The sequence below is a fragment of the Nerophis ophidion genome, linkage group LG24 (assembly GCF_033978795.1).
Source record: "Nerophis ophidion isolate RoL-2023_Sa linkage group LG24, RoL_Noph_v1.0, whole genome shotgun sequence".
Taxonomy (NCBI): Eukaryota; Metazoa; Chordata; class Actinopteri; order Syngnathiformes; family Syngnathidae; genus Nerophis; species Nerophis ophidion.
This window is the reverse complement of record NC_084634.1, coordinates 25,727,313-25,746,046: the sequence shown is the minus strand read 5'-3', so window position 1 is coordinate 25,746,046 and position 18,734 is coordinate 25,727,313.

The following is an 18,734-nucleotide window of genomic DNA, read 5'->3' as shown; positions in this document are numbered from 1 at the left end:
CTTCTGTTTTTTTGACGAAGAATATTTGTGAAATATTTCTTAAAATTTATCCATCATCCATCCATCCATCATCTTCCGCTTATCCGAGGTCGGGTCGCGGGGGCAGCAGCCTAAGCAGGGAAGCCCAGACTTCCCTCTCTCCAGCCACTTCGTCTAGCTCTTCCCGGGGGATCCCGAGGCGTTCCCAGGCCAGCCGGGAGACATAGTCTTCCCAACGTGTCCTGGGTCTTCCCCGTGGCCTCCTACCAGCTGGACGTGCCCTAAACACCTCCCTAGGGAGGCGTTCGGGTGGCATCCTGACCAGATGCCCGAACCACCTCATCTGGCTCCTCTCGATGTGGAGGAGCAGCGGATTTACGTTGAGCTCCTCCCGGATGGCAGAGCTTCTCACCCTATCTCTAAGGGAGAGCCCCGCCACCCGGCGGAGGAAACTCATTTCGGCCGCTTGTACCCGTGATCTTATCCTTTCGGTCATGACCCAAAGCTCATGACCATAGGTGAGGATGGGAACGTAGATCGACCGGTAAATTGAGAGCTTTGCCTTACGGCTCAGCTCCTTCTTCACCACAACGGATCGGTACAACGTCCGCATTACTGAAGATGCCGTACCGATCCGCCTGTCGATCTCACGATCCACTCTTCCCCCACTCGTGAACAAGACTCCTAGGTACTTGAACTCCTCCACTTGGGGCAGGGTCTCCTCCCCAACCCGGAGATGGCACTCCACCCTTTTCCGGGCGAGAACCATGGACTCGGACTTGGAGGTGCTGATTCTCATTCCGGTCGCTTCACACTCTGCTGCGAACCGATCCAGTGAGAGCTGAAGATCCCGGCCAGATGAAGCCATCAGGACCACATCATCTGCAAAAAGCAGAGACCTAATCCCGTGGCCACCAAACCGGATCCCCTCAACGCCTTGGCTGCGCCTAGAAATTCTGTCCATAAAAGTTATGAACAGAATCGGTGACAAAGGACAGCCTTGGCGGAGTCCAACCCTCACTGGAAACGTGTCCGACTTACTGCCAGCAACGCGGACCAAGCTCTGACACTGATCATACAGGGAGCGGACTGCCACAATAAGACAGTCCGGTACCCCATACTCTCTGAGCACTCCCCACAGGACTCCCCGAGGGACACGGTCGAAGGCCTTCTCCAAGTCCACAAAGCACATGTAGACTGGTTGGGCAAACTCCCATGCACCCTCAAAAACCCTGCCGAGAGTATAGAGCTGGTCCACAGTTCCACGACCAGGACGAAAACCACACTGTTCCTCCTGAATCCGAGGTTCGACTATCCGGCGAAGCCTCCTCTCCAGTACACCTGAATAAACCTTACCGGGAAGGCTGAGGAGTGTGATCCCACGATAGTTGGAACACACCCTCCGGTCCCCCTTCTTAAAGAGAGGGACCACCACCCCGGTCTGCCAATCCAGAGGTACCGCCCCCGATGTCCACGCGGTGCTGCAGAGTCTTGTCAACCAAGACATCCCCGCAGCATCCAGAGCCTTAAGGAACTCCGGGCGGATCTCATCCTCCCCCGGGGCCTTGCCGCCGACGAGCTTTTTAACTACCTCAGCGACCTCAGCCCCAGAAATAGGAGAGTCCACTACAGATTCCCCAGGCACCGCTTCCTCAAAGGAAGACGTGTTGGTGGGATTGAGGAGGTCTTCGAAGTATTCCCTCCACCGATCCACAACATCCGCAGTCGAAGTCAGCAGAACACCATCCGCACCATACACGGTGTTGATAGTGCACTGCTTCCCCTTCCTGAGGCGGCGTATGGTGGTCCAGAATCGCTTCGAAGCCGTCCGGAAGTCGTTTTCCATGGCTTCCCCGAACTCTTCCCATGTCCGAGTTTTTGCCTCTGCGACCGCTAAAGCTGCACACCGCTTGGCCCGTCGGTACCCGTCCACTGCCTCCGGAGTCCTATGAGCCAAAAGAACCCGATAGGACTCCTTCTTCAGCTTGACGGCATCCCTCACTGCTGGTGTCCACCAACGGGTTCTGGGATTACCACCACGACAGGCACCAACAACCTTGCGGCCACAGCTCCAATCAGCCGCCTCGACAATAGAGGTTCGGAACATGGTCCACTCGGACTCAATGTCCCGCACCTCCCTCGTGACATGTTCAAAGTTCTCCCGGAGGTGTGAATTGAAACTCTCTCTGACAGGAGACTCTGCCAGACGTTCCCAGCAGACCCTCACAATGCGTTTGGGCCTGCCAGGTCTGTCCGGCATCCTCCCACACCATCGCAGCCAACTCACCACCAGGTGGTGATCGGTAGAAAGCTCCGCCCCTCTCTTCACCCGAGTGTCCAAAACATAAGGCCGCAAATCCGATGACACAACTACAAAGTCGATCATGGAACTGCGGCCTAGGGTGTCCTGGTGCCAAGTGCACATATGGACACCCTTATGTTTGAACATGGTGTTCGTTATGGACAATCCGTGACGAGCACAAAAGTCCAATAACAAAACACCACTCGGGTTTAGATCCGGGCGACCATTCTTCCCAATCACGCCTCTCCAGGTTTCACTGTCGTTGCCAACATGAGCGTTGAAGTCCCCCAGTAGGACAAGGGAATCACCCGGGGGAGCACTTTCCAGTACTCCCTCGAGTGTACCCAAAAAGGGTGGGTATTCTGAACTGCTGTTTGGTGCGTAAGCACATACAACAGTCAGGACCCGTCCCCCCACCCGAAGGCGAAGGGAAGCTACCCTCTCGTCCACTGGGTTGAACTCAAACGTGCAGGCTTTGAGCCGGGGGGCAACGAGGATTGCCACCCCAGCCCGTCGCCTCTCACTGCCGGCAATGCCAGAGTGGAAGAGGGTCCAGTCCCTCTCGAGAGAACTGGTTCCAGAGCCCTTGCTGTGCGTCGAGGTGAGTCCGACTATATCCAGTCGGAACTTCTCTACCTCGCGGACTAGCTCAGGCTCCTTCCCCCCCAGTGAGGTGACGTTCCACGTCCCAAGAGCTAGCTTCTGTAGCCGAGGATCGGACCGCCAAGTGCCCTGCCTTCGGCTGCCGCCCAGCTCACAATGCACCCGACCTCTACGGCCCCTCCTATGAGTGGTGAGCCCATTGGAGGGATGACCCACGTTGCCTCTTCGGGCTGTGCCCGGCCGGGCCCCATGGGGATAGGCCCGGCCACCAGGCGCTCGCCATCGTGCCCCAACTCCGGGCCTGGCTCCAGAGCGGGGCCCCGGTGACCCGCGTCCGGGCAAGGGAAATCTGAGTTCATTTTGTTGTAATTCCATAGAAGTCTTTGAGCTGCTCTTTGTCTGATCACTCACCTAGGACCTGTTTTTCTTGGGAGACCCTACCAGGGGGCATGAAAGCCCCCAGACAACATAGCTCCTAGGATCATTGGGACACGCAAACTCCTCTACCACGGTAAGGTAGCAGCTCAGAGAGGAGTCTTAAAATGTATTATGATTAAAATTCCAAAAAAATATTCTGGCAAATCTATAGAATCAAATTTAAATCTTATGTCAATGTGGATTTTAATCTATTTAAAACATGTCATCAAAATTCGAAAATTAATCTTAATCAGGAAAAATTACTAATGATGTTCGATAAATTATCGAGATTCGAAAAAGATTCGTATTAGCTAGTTTTTCTCTTTTTTTCGGTTGAATTTTAAAGAGTGGAAATTGAAGATAAACTATGTTTCAAATTTGAATTTTCAATTTTTTCCTGTTTTCTCTTTTAAACCGTTCAAATTAACTGATTTTTCATCATTTATTCTCGACAAAAAACCTTCCGTAAAAGGGAAAAAAATGTATGACGGAATGACTGACAGAAATACCCATATATATATATATATATATATATTTATTCATTAAAGGTAAATTGAGCAAATTGGCTATTTCTGGCAATTTATTTAAGTGTGTATCAAACTGGTAGCCCTTCACATTAATCAGTACCCAAGAAGTAGCTCTTGGTTTCAAAAAGGTTGGTGACCCTTGCTTTAAAATAAGCTTGTTTAAGTCAACTTGTCTGTCTTCAATTGTGTGCATGAGAGAATTCACAAAGGCTTGGAAAAGTGATGGGACGTTCACAAACGAGTCGAGTCTTTAAAATAGGCTTGTTTCAGTCAACTCGTCTGTCTTCAATTGTGGGCATGAGAATTCACAAAGGCTTGACAAAGTGATGGGACGTTCGCAAACGAGTCGAGTCTTTTCACCGACTCTTAAGTGTACAATGAAAACCGATTACCAATTGGGAGTCGTTTGTGAGGCATTTTTCTGAGTGCAGTAGTTTTATTTATATTATCAACATTTATTTTTATTTTTTTTCTTTATTAGAACGTTTTTGTAGGTGAGTGAAAATACACAATAGTGATGTCATTGTTAAAATACCATAATACAATAGCGCCTAATTTCGAGTATACAATAAAACGCCAAATTAAATCATACTTCAGAATAATTTCCACCAATAAAGCAAATATTGAGTTAGAGTAATGTTAACATACATTTTTAATCTGCTACTGATGTGATTTTCCTTGATTTTTCAAATATAACAAGCCGGTCTTTTGAACGACTCTTTAACAGGAACGGCTCCCTTGAAAGAGCCATGAATCCTACTCTTCAAATAGGGCAACATGTCTTTGTCTTTTTATGCAGCAACATGATCTCCTTCAATAGACGATCTTTGACTTGTGTCGTGCAGAAGGTCATTCAAGAGAGGGGCGTCTGGTGTTATGAAATATGTATTTAAAAACAACACAACCTCCTGTCATACAGAGGATCTTTGACAAGTGCGTTACAGGACATCCTTCAAGACTGCACAGTGCTCCTGTCATAGAGAGGATCTCTGGCCAGCACTTTTGCAGTGGGTATTTAACTGGGGTATAGAGGATCTTTGACCAACATTTTTACAGCAGGTCCTCAAAAGCAGCAGTGTCCTCCTGTCGTATAGATGATCTTGGACCAGCATTTTTGCATGGTAGAGTGCTCCCATCAAACATGATCTTTGATTGATGTTTTGAAATATTAATTTAAAACAGCAGAAGACTCCTGTAACATAGAGGATCTTTGACCAGCATTGTTTCACAGCACGGTGCTCCTGTCAAACCTGATCTTTGATTTGTGTTTAGAAATATGTGTTTAAAAACAGTAGAGTGCCCCCGTCAAACATGATCTTTGATTTGTGTTTTGTAACATGTATTTAGAAACAGCAGAGTGCTCCTGTCACAGAGAGGATCTTTGACCTGCATTTTTCCACAGTACAGTGCTCCCTTCAAACAAGATCTTTGATTTTTGTTTTGTAACATGCATTTTAAAAAAGAAGAGTGGTCCTGTCACAGAAATGATCTTTGACCTGCATTTTTCCATTTTTGATTTGTGGTTTAAAATGTGTATTTAAAAACAACAGAGTGCTCCAGTCACAGAGAGGATCTTTGACCTGCATTTTCCACACCACAGTGCTCCCGTCAAACAAGAACTTTGATTAGTGTTTTGTAACATGTATTTAAAAGCAGCAGAGCGCTCCCGTCAAACATGATCTTTGATTTGTGTTTTAAAATATGAATTTAAAAATACCAATGTTGCTGTCACGTAGAGAATCTTTGACCAACCATTTACAGTTTTTACTTAGAAGCAGCAGCGTGCTCCTGGAGCATAGATGATCTTTGACCAGCATATTTGTACTGTACAGTGCTCCTGTCCAATAAATGATCTTTGACTTGTGTTTTGGAAATGTGTATTTAAAAAAACAGCAGAGTGCTATTGTCACAGAAAAGATCTTTGACCTGCATTTTTCCACATCACAGTGCTCCCGTCGAACATGATCTTTGATTTGTGTTTTGTAACATGTATTTAAAAACAGCAGAGTGGTCATGTCCAATAAATGATCTTTGATTTGTGGTTTGAAATGTGTAGTTAAAAACGGCAGAGGGCTCCCGTCACAGAAATTATTTTTGGCCTACATTTTTCCACACTACAGTGCTCTCATCGAACAAAGATCTTTGATTAGTGTTTTGAAACATGTATTTTAAAACAACAGAGTGGTCCTGTCACAGAGAGGATCTTTGACCTGCATTTTTCCACATCACAGTGCTCCCGTCAAACAAGATCTTTGATTTGTGTTTTGTAACATATATTTTAAAACTGCAGAGTTCTTCTGTCACAGAAAAGATCTTTGACCAGCGTTTTTCCACAGTACAGTGCTCCCATCAAACAAGATCTTTGATTTGTGTTTTGTAACATGCATTTTAAAACAGCAGAGTGCTCCTTTCCAATAAATGATCTTTGATTTGTGGTTTGAAATGTGTATTTAAAAACAGCAGAGTGCTCATGTCACAGAAATGATCTTTGACCTGTATTTTTCCACATCACAGTGCTCCCGTCAAGCAAGATCTTTGATTTGTGTTTTGGAAATGTGTATTTAAGAACAGCAGAGTACTCCTGTCACAGAGGGGATCTTTGACCTGCGTTTTTCCACATCACAGTGCTCGCGTCGAACAAGATCTTTAAAATGTGTTTTGTAACATGTATTTAAAAACAGCAGAGTGCTCCTGTCCAATAAATGATCTTTGTGATTTATGGTTTGAAATGTGTATTTTTCCTCCCACTTCCAAAGACATGCACCTGGGGATAGGTTGATTGGCAACACTAAATTGGCCCTAGTGTGTGAATGTGAGTGTGAATGTTGTCTGTCTATCTGTGTTGGCCCTGCGATAAGGTGGCGACTTGTCCAGGGTGTACCCTGCCTTCCGCCCGATTGTAGCTGAGATAGGCGCCAGCGCCCCCCGCGACCCCGAAAGGGAATAAGCGGTAGAAAATGGATGGATGGATGGATGTGTATTCAAAAACAGCAGAGCACTCCTGTCACAGAGGATCTTTGACCTGCATTTTTCCACATCACAGTGCTCCCGTCGAACAAAATCTTTGATTTGTGTTTTGTAACGTATTTAAAAACAGCCGAGTGCTCCTGTCACAGAAAGGATCTTTGATTTCCATTTTTCCACAGTACAGTGCTCCTGTCAAACAAGATCTTTGATTTTTGTTTTGTAACATGTATTTAAAAACAGCAGAGGGCCCCTGGCCAATAAATGATCTTTGATTTGTGGTTGAAATGTGTATTTAAAAACAGCAGAGTGCTTCTGTCCAATAAATTATCTTTGATTTGTGGTTTGAAATGTGTAATTAAAAACAGCAGCGTGCTCCTGTCCCAGAAATGATCTTTGAAATGCATTTTTCCACATCACAGTGCTCCCGTCGAACAAGATCTTTGATTTGTGTTTTGTAACGTTTACTTAAAACAGCAGAGTGCTCCTGTCACAGAAAGGATCTTTGACCTGCGTTTTTCCACAGTACAGTGCTCCCGTCAAGCACAATCTTTGATTTGTGTTTTGTCAAATGTATTTAAAAACAGCAAGATACTCCTGCCACAGAGAAGATCTTTGACCTGCATTTTTCCACATTACAGTGCTCCCGTCAAGCACAATCTTTGATTTGTGTTTTGTCAAATGTATTTAAAAACAGCAAGATGCTCCTGCCACAGAGAAGATCTTTGACCTGCATTTTTCCACATTACAGTGCTCCCGTCAAACAAGATCTTTGCGGTTTTAAAATGCATGTTACAAAACACAAATCAAAGATCTTGTTCGACGGGAGCACTGTGATGTGGAAAAACACAGGTCAAAGATCCTCTCTGTGACGTGAGCACTCTGCTGTTTTTAAATACACATTTCCAAAACACAAATCAAAGATCTTGCTTGACGGGAGCACTGTGATGTAGAAAAATACAGGTCAAAGATCATTTCTGTGACAGGAGCACTCTGCTGTTTTAAAATGCATGTTACAATACACAAATCAGAGTGCTCCTGTCCAATAAATGATCTGTGGTTTGAAATGTGTATTTAAAAACAGCAGGGTGCTCCTGTCACAGAAACCACCTTTTACCTGCATTTTTCCACATCACAGTGCTCCCGTCAAGCAAGATCTTTGATTTGTGTTTTGTAACAAGTATTTAAAAACAGCCGAGTGCTCCTGTCACAGAAAGGATCTTTGATCTCCATTTTTCCTCAGTACAGTGCTCCTGTCAAACAAGATCTTTGATTTTTGTTTTGTAACATGTATTTAAATACAGCAGGGGGCCTCTGTCCAATAAATGATCTTTGATTTGTGGTTTGAAATGTGTATTTAAAAACTGCAGAGTGCTCCTGTCCAATAAATTATCTTTGATTTGAGGTTTGAAATGTGTATTTAAAAACTGCAGAGGGCTCCTGTCCAATAAATTATCTTTGATTTTTGGTTTGAAATGTGTAATTAAAAAGAGCAGCGTGCTCCTGTCACATAAATTATCTTTGAAATGCATTTTTCCACATCCCAGTGCTCCCGTCGAACAAGATCTTTGATTTGTGTTTTGTAACGTTTATTTAAAAACAGCAGAGTGCTCCTGTCACAGAAAGGATCTTTGACCTGCGTTTTTCTACAGTACAATGTCCCCGTCAAACAAGGTCTTTGATACGTGTTTTGTAACGTTCATTTTAAAACAGCAGAGTGCTCCTGTCACAGAAAGGATCTTTGACCTGCGTTTTTCTACAGTACAGTGCTCCCGTCAAGCACAATCTTTGATATGTGTTTTGTCACATGTACTTAAAAACAGCAGAGTGCTCCTGTCGCAGAAAGGATCTTTGACCTGCGTGTTTCTACAGTACAGTGTCCCCGTCAAACAAGATCTTTGATATGTGTTTTGTAACGTTCATTTTAAAACAGCAGAGTGCTCCGGTCACAGAGAGAATCTTTGACCTGCATTTTCCACACCACAGTGCTCCCGTCAAACAAGATCTTTGATTAGTGTTTTGTAACATGTATTAAAAAGCAGCAGAGTTCTCCTGTCAAACATGATCCTTGATTTGTGTTTTAAAATATGAATTTTAAAAATACCAATGTTGTTGTCACGTAGAGAATCTTTGACCAAACTTTTACAGTTGTTACTTAAAAGCAGCAGCGTGCTCCTGGAGCATAGATGATCTTTGACCAGCATATTTGTACTGTATAGTGCTACTGTCCGGTAAATTATATTTGACTTGTGTTTTGGAAATGTGTATTTAAAAAAAAAACAGAGTGTTATTGTCACAGAGAGGATCTTTGACCTGCCTTTTTCCACATCACAGTGCTCCCGTCGAACATGATCTTTGATTTGCGATTTGTAACATGTGTTTAAAAACAGCAGAGTGCGCCCGTCCAATAAATGATCTTTGATTTGTGGTTTGAAATGTGTATTTAAAAACGGCAGAGTGCTCCCGTCACAGAAATGATCTTTGACCTACATTTTTCCACTGTACAGTGCTCCTGTTGAACAAGATCTTTGAATAGTGTTTTGTAACATGCATTTTAAAACAGCAGAGTGCTCCTGTCTAGTAAATGATCTTTGATTTGTGTTTTGGAAATGTGTATTTAAAAACAGCACAGTGCTCCTGTCATCGAGGGGATCTTTGACCTGTGTTTTTCCACATCACAATGCTCCCGTCGAACAAGATCTTTGATTTGTGTTTTGTAACATGTATTTAAAAACAGCAGAGTGCTCCTGTCCAATAAATTATCTTTGATTTGTGGTTTGAAATGTGTATTTAAAAACAGCAGAGAACTCCTGTCACAGAGGATCTTTGACCTGCATTTTTCCACAGTACAGTGCTCCTGTCGAACATGATCTTTGATTTGTGTTTTGTAACATGTATTTAAAAACAGCCGAGTGCTCCTGTCACAGAAAGGATCTTTGATCTCCATTTTTCCACAGTACAGTGCGCCTGTCAAACAAGATCTTTGATTTTTGCTTTGTAACATGTATTTACAAATAGCAGAGTGTTTCTGTCCAATAAATTATCTTTGATTTGTGGTTTGAAATGTGTAATTAAAAAGAACAGTGTGCTCCTGTCACAGAAATTATCTTTGAAATGCATTTTTCCACATCCTAGTGCTCCTGTCGAACAAGATCTTTGATTTGTGTTTTGTAACGTTTATTTAAAAACAGCAGAGTGCTCCTGTCACAGAAAGGATCTTTGACCTGCGTTTTTCTACAGTACAGTGCTCCCGTCAAGCACAATCTTTGATTTGTGATTTGTCACATGTATATTAAAACAGCAGAGTGCTCCTGTCACAGAGAGGATCTTTGACCTGCATTTTCCACACCACAGTGTTCCCGTCAAACAAGATCTTTGATTAGTGTTTTGTAACATGTATTTAGAAGCAGCAGAGTGCTCCCGTCCAACATGATCTTTGATTTGTGTTTTAAAATATGAATTTAAAAATACCAATGTTGCTGTCATGTTGAGAATCTTTGACCAACCATTTACAGTTGTTACTTAAAAGCAGCAGCGTATTCCTGGAACATAGATGATCTTTGACCAGAATTTTTGTACTGTACAGTGCTCCTATCCGGTAAATTATATTTGATTTGTGTTTTGGAAATGTGTATTTAAAAACAGCAGAGTGCTCCTGTCACAGAGGATCTTTGACCTGCATTTTTCCACATCCTAGTGCTCTTGTCTAACAAGATATTTGATTTGTGTTTTGTAACATGTATTTAAAAACAGCAGAGTGCTCCTGTCACAGAGGGGATCTTTGACCTACGTTTTTCCACATCACAGTGCTCCCGTCGAACAAGATCTTTGAGTTGTGTTTTCTAAGATGTATTTAAAAACAGCAGAGTGCTCCTGTCCAATAAATGATCTTTGATTTGTGGTTTGAAATGTGTATTTAAAAACAGCAGAGTGCTCCTGTCCCAGAGGATCTTTGACCTGCATTTTTCGACATCACAGTGCTCCCGTTGAACAAGATCTTTGATTTGTGTTTTGTAACATGTATTTAAAAACAGCAGAGTGCTCCTGTCACAGAGAGGATCTTTGACCTACGTTTTTCCACATCACAGTGCTCCCGTCGAACAAGATCTGTGATTTGTGTTTTCTAACATGTATTTTAAAACAACAGAGTGCTCCTGTCACAGAAAGGATCTTTGACCTGCGTTTTTCTACAGTACAGTGCTCCCGTAGAACAAGATCTTTGATTTGTGTTTTGTAACATGTAATTAAAAACAGCAGAGTACTCCTGTCACAGAGGGGATCTTTGACCTGCGTTTTTCCACAGACAGTGCTCCCGTCAAACAAGATCTTTGATTTGTGTTTTGTAAAATGTATTCAAAAACAGCAGTGCCCCTGTCCAATAAATGATCTTTGAATTGCGGTTTGAAATGTGTATTTAAAAACAGCAGAGTGCTCCTGTCACAAAAATTATCTTTGACCTATGTTTTTCCACATCACAGTGCTCCTGTCGAACAAGATCTTTGATTTGTGTTTGTTAACATGTATTTTAAAACAGAAGAGTGCTCCTGTCACAAAAATTATCTTTGACCTATGTTTTTCCACATCACAGTGCTCCTGTCGAACAAGATCTTTGATTTGTGTTTGTTAACATGTATTTTAAAACAGAAGAGTGCTCCAGTCACAGAGAGGATCGTTGACCTGCATTTTCCACATCGAGTGCTCCCGTCGAACAAGATCTTTGATTTGTGTTTTATAACATGCATTTAAAAAAATAAGAGTGCTCGTCACAGAAAGGATCTTTGATTTCCATTTTTCCACAGTACAGTGCTCCTGTCAAACAAAATCTTTGACTTGGGTTTTATAATATGAATTTAAAAATACCAATGTTGCTGTCAGTAGAGAATCTTTGACCAACATTTTATAGTTGTTACTTAAAAGCAGCAGCATGCTCCAGGAACATAGATGATCTTGGACCAGCATATTTGCACTGTAGAGTGCTCCTGTCTATTAAATGATCTTTGATTTGTGTTTTTTAACATGTATTTAAAAACAGCAGAATGCTCCTGCCAAAAGAGGATCTTTGACCTGCATTTTGTATAGTAGCCTGCTCCCGTCTAACATTATCTTTGATTCATGTTTTGAAATATACATTTAAACAGAAGAGTGCCCCTGTCAAATACATAATCTTTGATTTATGTTTCACAATATTTCTTTTAAAACAGCAGAGTGCTCATGGCACAGAGAGGATCTTTGACCTGTTTTTTTTCCACAGAACAGTGCTCCCATCAAACATGACCTTTGATTCATGTTTTGAATTTTTTTTGAAACAGCAGAACGCTTCTGTCATTTAGAGGATCTTTGACCTGCATTTTTCCACAGCAAATAGCTCCTGTCAAACTTAAACATGATCTTTGATTCATGTTTTGAAAAATGAAATATGAATTTAAACTGTAGAGTGCTCCTGTTACAGAGGATCTTTGAGCACCATTTTTGCGCATAGTGCTCCCTTCAAACATGATCTTTGATTCGTGTTTTGTAACATGTATTTAAAAACAGCAGAGTCTTCCTGTCACAGAGAGGATCTTTGACCAGCAATTTTGCACAGCATAGTCTTCCTGTTAACCATGATCTTTGATATGTGTTGTGAAATATGTATTTAAAAACCAAAATGTTGATTTCGCGTAGAGGACCTTTGACCAACAATTTTACTTTGAATCCTTAAAAGTATCAGCATCCTCCTGTCACATAGATGATCTTGGACAAGCATTTTTGCACAGTAGAGTGCTCCTGTCAAATACATGATCTCTGATTGTTTTGAAATATGCATTTCAAAAAATTATAAAAAAAATAGCACTGCTTCTGTCAGATGATCTTTGACATGCATTTTTCCACAGCACAGTGCTGCCATCAAACATGATCTTTGATTTATGTCTTAAAATATTTCTTCAATATAGGAGTGTTCCTAACATTTAGAGGATCTTTGAGCTGCATTTTCCACAGCATAGTGCTCCCCTCAACTATGATCTTTGACTCATGTTTTGAAAAATGAATTATACAGCAGAGTGCTCCTGTCGCGGGGAGGACCTTTGACCAGCATTTTTGCAGAGTTTTTCCATCAAACATGATATATGATTTGTGTATTGAAATATTCATTTAAAACAGCAGAATGCACCTGTCATTTATAGGATCTTTGAACAACATTTTTCCACAGCAGATTGCTCCCGTCAAACATGATCTTTGATTTGTGTTTTGAAATTTGTATTTAAAAACAACAGAGTGCTCCTTCCCATGTTGAGGATCTTTGACAAGAATTTTTGCACACCAGTACTCCCATCAAAGATCTTTGGTATTTATTTTGAAATTAGAATTAAAAAAACGTTGCGGTCACATAGATGCAGTGGGTTCTTTAAAGCAGCGTCTTATCACATAGATAATCTTGGACCAGCATTTATGCATGGTAAAGTTCTCCTGTCATATTCATGATCTTTGATTTGTGTTTTTTGAAATCTGTAGTTAAAAACGTGCTCTTGTCATGGAAAGATTTTTGACCTGCATTTTGGCACAGCAGAGTGCCACCGTCAAACATGAACTTTGATTCGTGTTTTGAAATATGTAGTTAAAAAAAACAGGGTTACTGTTGCGTAGAGGATCTTTGAGCAACATTTTTTACAGGAGGTCCATAAAAGCAGCAGTGTCCTGTCATATAGATGATCTTGGATACGCATTTTGCACAGCAGTGGGTATATTATATACATGATCTTTGATTCCTGTTTTGAAATATGTATTTGAAAGCAGCGGAGTGCTCCTCTCATGAAGAGAATCTCTGAGCAGCATTTTTGCAATGGGTAATTAAAAAGTTTTAATGCCATGTAGATGATCTTTGACCAACATTTTTATGGTAGGTACTTAAAAACAGCAGCATGCTCCTGTCACAGAGGATCTTTTGTGTCTCTTTTTTTATGTATTTAAACAGCAGCGGCCTGCTGTCATATAGATGATCTTTGAATTGTGTTGTGGAAATATGTATTTCATGCAGCAGGTTGTTAAAAACAGCTGAGCGCTTCGGTTATGTAGAATGATCGGTCAGGAGTATTTTTTTTTTTGCTGCACATCCTTTCAGACAGCAGGGCACTCCTGTTATATCAAGGATCTTTGACAATGAGGCGCCGACTTGTCCAGGGTGTATAGCCTTCCAAACGGGAAAGGCCGCTCCAGCCCCCCCTCGGTAGAAAAAGGACGGATGGATTTGTGTTTGTACAGTGCTCCTTCCATATAGAGGATCTCTGACCAGCCTTTTTGCAGTGTATATTTAAAAACAATAGTTTTACGGTCATGTAGAGGCTCTTTGACCAACATTTTACAGTAAGTCCTAAAAATCAGCATGCTCCTGTCATATGGGAGGATCTTGGATGAACATTTTTGCACAGCATAGTGGTCCTTTTAGTACCATTATCTTTGATTTGTTCGAAATATGTATCTACAACAGCAGAGTGCTCATGTCTAATGGAGGATCTTTGACCCACATTTTTAAAATAGGTCAAGTTGTAGGGCTCCTCACAGCCTCACATTGTTTATAATCATAGCCACCAGCAGCAAGAGCCATTTGGACTGAGAAAGCAACGTTTTCCCCATTAATTTGAGCGAGGATGAACGATTTGTGGATGAGGAAAGTTAGGGTGAAACACTAGAAGAAAAAAAAAAGGCGACTGCAGTGGGAGCGATTCAGATGTTATTAGACACATTTACTAGGATAATTCTGGAAAATCCCTTATCTGCTTATTGTGTTACTAGTATTTCAGTGAGATTATAAAGTCATACCTGAATGTCGGAGGGCTGCAGTGACCGCCAGTGTCTCTAAAGGGAAGCGATTGGAGGAGCCAAGAAAGTCGCAGCTGCCTTTTTGACAGCTGCTGCAGGGGGATGCAAACTCTGCTCAAGTCTCTGGTAAGAGCCGACTTAATATCACAGTTTTCTCATCCAAAACTTTGCTGATTGACATGTGGTAGAGAAACATGTTCGCTTGACCAGCCTGCTCCATATTAAAGCTTCACAACAAACAAAGAAACACCGGCTGTGTTTTGGTTGCTAAAGGCAGCTGCAATCCAACGCTTTCCACCAACAGCATTCTTCTTTAATGTCTCCATTATTAATTGAACAAATTGCAAAAGATTCAGCAACACAGATGTCCAAAATACTGTGTAATTATGCGATGAAAAGAGAGGACTTTTAGCCATGAGTAGTGCTGGGCTGAAATGTCCGCTCCAACCAATAATGTAACAAGCACGCTTTAACATAAGCGTCATCATTCTGCGACGTTTTCAACAGGTTACTTCGCGGGAAATTTAAAATTGCAATTTAGTAAACTAAAAAGGCCGTATTGGCATGTGTTGCAATGTTAAGATTTCATCATTGATATACTGTATAAACTATCAGACTGCAAGGTTGGTAGTAGTGGGTTTCAGTAGGCCTTTAATATACGTTTGGTAAATGAACTAAATCTTCTTCCTCGATGTCGCTTCTAAACAACTCTGCCAACTCTAAAGGTACGCGCTGCTTCCTTTTTTCGTTTTCTGCTGCATATTTCACTAGGTCCAGCTTGTAATCTGCAGCACATGATTTCCTTTTTGGTGCCATTTTTGTTCAGCCCTTCTCAGTTTTTATAAGTTACCGCCAATGATGTAATGATCCATATTAATAGCTACGGTCGTAGCATATAGCAGTTAGCATTCTATGACCCACAATGCACTTCTTTCATGACCCTACCCCGCCGAATTCTTATTGGTCAACGTGTGTGTAACGATTGCTGACATTTTCTTTGTCTCTTCCGCGAATGAGATAAATAATATTATTTGATATTTTATGGTTATGTGTTAATAATTTCACACATAAGTCGCTCCGGAGTATGTCGCGCCTCATTGTCAAAGATCCTTGATATAATAGGAGTGCCCTGCTGTCTGAAAGGATGTGCAAACTATGAAAGTATGAAAAAAACTGCAACTTATAGTCCGAAAAATACGGTACTTGGTAAGGCATGGAGCATGAGAAGAGCAGAGGTATTGCATGAAACAGCATGAACAGAGCATTAAAAAAATCGACGACACCAAAATGACCAACTGAAAAACCAGGCTTAAATAATGACATGATTGAGACAGGTGCGTGAGTCCAAAACGTGAGACAGGTAAAACTAATGAGTTGACATGGAAACAAAACAAGAGGGTGAAAAAACAGGAACCAGTGGCGTTTTTAACAAACAGAACATAACTAAACAAAACATGATCACAAGACATGACAACAAGACATACAAACACCAAACAAAACATATAACACAGAAAAATGCATGCACCAAAAAACATTTCTACATCAAATTTCTACATCAAATCATCTAATAATTCTATCTACAAGCTAGATGTTTTCACTTTCAGTCAATCATACACAATTATTTATTTACTAGTGGTTTTCCTGGTCGAGATGAAGATGTTATATTTTGATATGTTTGTAGATCATTTTGATGATGTTTGGGGACTGTTTCACCCTACTCCGCCTTAGACTCGCCATCAAAAAGTCCCTCTTCATCAGCAAAATGATCTGCAAACAACACATCCAAATCAAACATATCCCCTTCATATTGAGCACAAAAACCACACAGGATGGCTTTGTGGTCACTGAAATAAGTGGACACCACTTCAAAGTACACAGCATACTGCGTTGTTTTCACATAAACATGGTCAATTAATGTCCCATTTTCTGTAGTCTCTTGTGTTACATGCTGATAAAATCTATTTTGGCCCATTAATTTACCAATTGATGTATGTTTGAGAAGGTCTTCATTAAAATCTCTCATTATAACAATTGGTTTACTGATTGGATTTACCCAATCAAGTAACTTAACCAGATTTGGTTTAAAAAGTGAATTTGGATAACATGGCGGACAATAAATTACTGCCATCAAAATGTTCTCTTTGGTAAACAGGCACACCAAATCCAGATTTAAATTGGGCACCTGCAGAATCTCACAGTCCGAATTATCTACAACATTTAAACCCACTCCGCCATGTTCTAGATCTCTAGTCTCAGATAATTTGACATCATTGCTGCTGTAACACAAGGCTCGAGGACGCCTGTGGAAAGTGTATCCCTCTATTTGGACGCAGTCTGTTGAGGATTGTGCACTGAGCCACGTCTCTGTGACAGCAATACAGTTAAGCTGTAAATGCTGCGTGTAAGACACCAAATGAGCGGCGTGGTAACTTAAATTTCAAACGTTCATTAAACACAAAAATAATTGTGAGTTTCTAATAAAGGCTGTGGCTGTTCAATTAGAAATTGGGGCATGCTATCCAATACCTCCATGACGGTATCCTTGCAGTAAATGGCCTTTTCCTCAAAATCTCTGATCACAAGGCCGGACATATCCCTAACACGGCTGAGGGAGACATACGCCTGCCCAGCTGCAGAAACCTTGCCTAAACACACGACAGCCTCCTCTACAGTTAGACCTTGCACTTTGTGAACAGTGCAGGCCCACGCGAGTTTAAGAGGAAACTGACGAGGCAAACCGCCATGTTTTGTCGCCGAATCCTCCACAGGATCAATGGCAGTAGAATGCGTGCATTCTACAGCAGCATGGGAACGTTGCTTCCTCCTATGTGAGCCTATTTTTGGATCGTCATATTTCACATAGACTGCGAGGGGAAAGTCTTTATCTGCTCCAAATTGAATATAAGTCACTGTTCCACATGCGCCATTGACCAGACCGTCTGCCACGTGAACATTTTTGCAAAGCATTACACGTGCTTTCGGAGCCTAACACAAACTCTTGGCCAAACACGTGTACGATGTTTTGCCGTGATGTTATGCGCTTTAATTCACCCGACTTCTTACTGTTAATAAAATCCTGGGCCTCGATTGTAACAATCTGGACAGGTTGCGAATAATCGCTCCAGATTATGCGTGCTGGTTTGCATATTCCTGGGATAAATATGCAAAGCTGCGCTCTCTTCTCCCGGGACTTGAGGATATCTACGTCACTTTTCAATAAGGAGGTTTGCTTTGACCAAACTCTAAGTCTATTTAGCAGCTCAGAAAATACACTATCTTTTTGCCTCACAATTTATTTTAGTGCTGTTTTGTAAAATGACACTAGAGGTCCACATTCACCTGACTGGTGTAAAGCGGCCTCCTTTTGACGGGTCGCAACTGATAGAAGTCACCGACAGCTACAACACTAACGTTGCCAAATGGAGAAAAGTCTCCCGTCTGTTTAATTTGCCTTAACCGGCCATGCACATAAGCTAAAAGATGATGATCTACCATACTGATTTCGTCAATGATTAGAATTTGTAGGTGACCAAATTGAGCCCTCAAGGAGTTTATCTTATCTTCACCCAGAGGGATTTACGGTAAACTAACCTGCATGCCAATATTGAAGGTGTGGTGAATTGTGGCTGCATGTAAATTGTATGCAGCTAAGCCTGTGGGAGCCGTTAAGAGTACGCAGGTTTCACCCAGTTGGTACAGACGAGACAATAGTCTCCCTGCCTCGTACTGGAAAGCTCTAATCCAGTGGTTCTTAACCTTGTTGATGGTACCGAACCCCACCAGTTTCATATGCACATTCACCGAACACATCTATAGTGAAAAATAAAATGTTTTTTTTATTTTCAAATTCAAGACAGTTACATGTTGTTGTTTTTTAAATAGTTCACAACATGAACCATGCATGAACATCACCTTGTTCAAAGAACAAAACCAACACAGTGCATGAACTCACAACAAATTACACACTTGCAAATTAGATGTAAAATTAGAGGGACCATTGATTGGGGGGTATCCACAATACTTAGACTTCCTTTTTATTGTCATTCAAATGTTAACTTTACAGTACAGATACGCCGATAGGAAGATGTTTTTATTTACACGATTGATTGATTGATTGATTGATTAAATGAAACTTTTATTAGTAT